The sequence below is a fragment of the Primulina huaijiensis genome, chromosome 17 (assembly GCF_012295235.1).
Source record: "Primulina huaijiensis isolate GDHJ02 chromosome 17, ASM1229523v2, whole genome shotgun sequence".
Taxonomy (NCBI): domain Eukaryota; kingdom Viridiplantae; phylum Streptophyta; class Magnoliopsida; order Lamiales; family Gesneriaceae; genus Primulina; species Primulina huaijiensis.
Window position 1 is genome coordinate 14200806 of NC_133322.1, and position 5330 is coordinate 14206135.

Genomic DNA, 5330 nt, shown 5'->3' on the forward strand with positions numbered 1-5330 from the left:
GGTTAAGTCATGGAATTTAAGTGCTTGAATAATGTAGTAGTATGTATGTGCTGGCATCAGTAGCCCAAGCGAGATCCAAAGAAGCCCTCAACGCTATGTAAGTATGTTCGACGTGCAAAAAGAAAATGTTTTATGTTTTTGAGGTATGCGATTTGTCTTGTGACCAATTATGAATGGGTTTGGAAGCAGGAGAACGTGTCCGGGGACCTCTTCACCCTGGTAAAGCATGATCGGGTTATGATCAGGATTGAGAAGCGGTAAAACATGACCATGAACCAATCCACCTGGTAAAACATGATCGGGGATCTTATGTACGTGGCAGTGGACTTCCCTGCCAGCCCAGTACAGTGGTTTAGTCTGATAAGGTGCAATATGTATGGGTCACTTGCTTTGAAACATATCTCTACGTAAAATTATGATGATTATGTATGTTTAAGTATGTTTGATGCAAGAACGTTTATGAAAGTTTATGAAATGATGGCACGTCTATGTTTATGTAATTATGTTCGGAGTTAAGTATGTATGGTGCTACTTTAAAATGCATGTGGATTTATTACGTATTACTCGTTATTCTTAGTTAATACATGTTGAGTCTTTAGAATCACTAGAATTGATCGATGCAGGTGAGGACGAGTTTGAGGAGACAAGAGACGGAGAACAGTGAGATGGCTCGGACTGGGCGGAGGACTAACCCGAGGACCGCTTAAGTTTTGAAGAAATTTTTATGTATGTTGAACTCATTTACTCTGATTTTAACAAATTATTTTATGTTGTTTTAAACAAGTACTTTTGCAAGCTAGTTAGTGGTGACTTGATGACACGAAAATAGTTTGAACTCTTTTATGTTTCAAATATTTAGACAAGCTTTTTATTTGTATTTCATTTTTGAGAGTTTATTTCTTATTTAAGAAAAATTTTAGTTTTTCGTAAATTTTAAGCATTTTTAATTACGGTACGTTACAGTTGGTATCAGAGCAGTGTTCTTGTAAAAGGTTATGCCTACTGCCGGTTCCGAGAAGCTCACGAAGTCACGCCTCAAGTCTGTAAGTTTTAAAGTTTTAAAATTCTTTCATGTATTAAGCCCCAAAGTCATGATTCCAGCATGTACATGTTTAAGTTTGATTTACGTGCATCTTATGATATCGTTATTATGTTCATGCATGTTGGTTTACGTGTTGGATAAATTTTGGAACAGTATGCCTCCTAGACGTATGATTGCACGTGGAGCAGGTAAAGGGGACAGAGAGAATATGAATGAGGAGAGGGCCACTCCTCCTCGCACATCGCCAGATATGCAGGCACAGATGCTTGTAGGGATGACTCAGTTCTTCGCACATTTTGCGGATAACAATACTGGAGTAGATACAGGGGCGAGGCCCAGGTCAGAGGCAGTGTATGAGAGGTTCAGGAGGATGGGCCCAAAGGAGTTCTCGGGGACTACCGACCCGATGATAGCTGAGGGATGAATTAAGTCCATCGAGGTGATATTCACATTTATGGAACTGCAAGATGCAGACAGAGTCAGATGCGCCACTTTTCTAATGACAAGAGACGCTAGATTGTGGTGGGAGAGCGCGTCTATGTCAGTTTTCTTTTTTTTTTTCAAACCCTTACTTGGGAAGGTGTCAAGGAGGTGTTTTACTCCAAGTACTTCACTGAGGAAGTACGCTCCAGACTGACCAGGGAGTTTATGACCTTGCAACAGTGAGACAACATTGTAGCCGAGTTTGTGAGGAAGTTTGAGATGGGGTGTCACTTCCTGCCCCTGATTGCGAATGATGCTCAGGAGAAGTTGAGGCACTTCCTTGATGGTTTATGGCCAATCTTACGAAGTGATGTTCAAGTGGCTGGTCCTAATACCTATACCGTTGATGTATATAGAGCCTTGGCGGCTGAACAGGATCAGAAAGACATTGAGAATGACAAGTAGGGCAAGAGGCCCTATCAGGTGCCCCAGCAGCATCACTCACATCAACAACAGCAATTCAAGAGGCCTTTCCAGGGTCAGTTGGAAAAGAGGCCGTTTCAAGGACCTCCAAAAGGCAAAGGTCCTATGCCGCAAAAGAAGGCTCCTCAGAAGTCTGGTGAGTATCCACCGTGCCCGAAATGCAACTGTCAACATATGGTCCAATGTTAATGGGGTTCAGGCAAATACTTCAAGTGTGGAGCCAGTGGCCATATGCTGAAGGACTGCCCGCAGTGTAGGCAGCTGACTCAGGGGAGAGTGTTCGTCATGCATGCCGAGGAGGCGAACCCAGACACGACTCTACTGACTGGTAACCTATTTAATTCGTCACAATATTTATTTTTTGGTCATGCATTCTTCGAATTTTTCTTGGGGATATTAGTATGTTGTTTTCGTATTTTGGAGACTTTGGATAGAGATTTCCAACTTTGCATAAGGCTAATATTAGTATTTTGGAGTATAAGTTTATATTGTGCTAACGTCTTTCAGGAAATATCTTCATAAAGAGAGTAGCTACGAAGGCCTTGTTAGATTCCGGGGCCACTCACTCTTTTATCTCAGAGACATTTGCTTGTTATTTGGGCGTCAAGTCCATTGGACTCGACGTGAGCTACTCCGTGACAGTCCCATCAGGGGAGGAGTTATCAGCTACTAGTATGGTCAGGGATATCGATCTTGAACTACAGGGCCACTTGGTTTACGCCGACCTGATTGTGTTGCCAATGTCAGAGTTTGATGTTATTTTAGGGATGGACTGGCTGATGAAGAACAGAGTTCTAATCGATTTTCAGAAAAGGTCAGTGTTGGTAAGACCGTTGGGCATGGAAAATTTTTTTTTGATCCAGGCAGATGGAGAAGTTTCCCTCGCATGATTTCTTGCATGCAGGCACGAAGACTTACACATAAGGGGTGTCAGGCATTCTTGGCCAGTATTATTTCAGCACCTGACTCACCCACCTCGTCGATATCGGTAATATCCAAGCCTGGTGAACGGTACAGTTTAAGATTTCGTATGTTTATGGATTATTTGGTTAAGATTAAGTTTGATTTAGATGTTAAGAGTTGTGATTATGGGTCATAGTATTGTTGGTTATTATTGTTTTGTGGTATTGTTGATATTAGTTGATGGGTAGTTGTGTTGTATCAGCGTTGCGATTCGATTTTCGTTGCATAGAGTTGTTTTGGCCGAGAGCAGACCGCACCCGCGGTGATTTGTGCAGCGCACCCGCGGTCTTTATTGCAGAATTTGTGGAATTGCCGAAGAGACACCGCACCCGCGGTGGGATAGGTACCGCACCCGCTGTTCGATTTCAGAAATTTGGTTGAGGTGCCGAAGGCACACCGCACCCACGGTGAGGTATGTAGCGCACCCGCGGTGCATGAACAGTAGAAGCGTGTTTTCCAGATTTAAGTGATATAATGCAAGAGTTGGTTCATTTTTCTCATTTCTTCTCCCATTTTCTCGGTTCTTTCTCTCAAGGGGAGGTTAGGGTTTCATTTCCTTTCTTTGATTCAAGCTACTTGTTGGATTATTGAAGTGTGATCAAGGTTGTTGTGGGTTCAAGGAGCTAAGGTAAGCTTGTGGTATAGTTTATTCTTGGCTTTGGTGTCGGGAGTAATCATGGGTTTGTTGATGGTGTTGGTTTTATGAATTTAATGGTATGAGTTTGTGATTATTGGGTTATTGATGGTGCAAATTATGGGTTATTGTTGTAGGTTGTGTACCAAGGGTATAGATTCAAGGTTCCAAGTGTTGTAAGTGGAATTCATTTCCTTGTGCTCACATGATAATATATGTATTGTGTTTCAATGGTTTTAAAGTGTTATTCCCTTCCATTTGATTCATGCTATGTATTAATACACCTTGTTGTATATGAGAGACATTCTTATGTCTCAATTATGTTAAAGGGAATACAAAAGAAAATAGAGTCTTCAAAGTGTTTGTTTTAATGCCAAAGAGAGAATTCAAATGTTTTATTGGATTGATAGATACATAGTCAGAGATTGCATGCAATTAGTTGATCAACGACCATAGGCTTATATCCCTTAGAGTTATCAATGTATATCGATGGGATATAGGTACAGAGACAGAATTACTATATAGATATCAATCCAACAGAGAAAAGAGAAATACCATCGTTATTGTTATTCATTCTATGATATTCATGTTTCAGAGTTGATGGTATTTAATGTTTTCAAAGCCATGTTTTCAGAGTGTGATTTGTACATTGTTATGTAAGAGTTCCACTTGCTGAGTTTTATACTCATTTCAGTTATTTGATGTGATGCAGATAAGAGCGACGAGCCGGGACGTTGATTGAGGCCGGAGTCATATGCATATAGAGATGGGGGAAGGAAAGATTATTTTGTTAGCATCTTGGACATGATCATAAAAATGATATTTTGTTTTTGTTGTATCATTTGATTGATCATGTGTATACTTTTGATTATATGGAAATGTATTTTATACCTTCTTTCCTTCACGAAAAAAAAAAATTTTAAATTCCGCTGTTATTTTATGAATTCGGGTCAGAGGGATACATTTAGTGGTATCATAGCACCGTTCTTCGGACCAATGCATATGACTTCGTCTACTTTCAACAGTCCGGGTATGTCTTCTTCTACATCTAATTATTGTTATTGGTTGATATGTATTATGTGAGCACATTGTAGGAGTATGCCTCCTAAGAGAAAGGCTTCAGAGGGTGAGGATAGTTCTTCCTCTAGATTTGTCGATGAGTTTGGCAAGCTAATAAAAGAGCAAGCTAAGGTCCATAGTGAGCAGATCCAACAGTTGTTACGTTTGCAAGGAACATGCCAAGGTAGAGGTCAAGGGAGAGGCCAAGTGGCTCAGGCAGTTGGGACCGATGGGATCTTTACTGCTTTCAAGAGAATGGATCCGCCGGAATTTGCAGGAAGCACTGATCCATTGGTGGCTGTAGAGTGGGTCAAAGCTCTTGAGGCGATTTTCGATCATCTCAACTATGAAGATAAGGACAGAATCAGTTGTGCAGTGTTCATGTTAGTCAAAGCTGCACGCATTTGGTGGAATGCTACCAAGGTAAGTGTTGATGTTCCAGCATTGAAGTGGCAAGAGTTCACTGATCTTTTCTATGACAAGTATTTCCCAGATGCACTTCGAGCTCGGAAGGTGACTGAGTTTTTAGAGCTTCGTCAAGGAGGTATGAATGTTGATGAGTATATTCTGAAGTTTGAAGAGGGCTGTCTGTTTGCTCCGTATATTGCCTCCAATGACAAAGACAAGGGTGCTCATTTCATTAGAGGCCTTCGAGCAGAAATCAGAAGGGACATCAATATGTCGAAGGCGGTGACATTCAAAGAGATTGTGTCTAAGGCTTTGTTG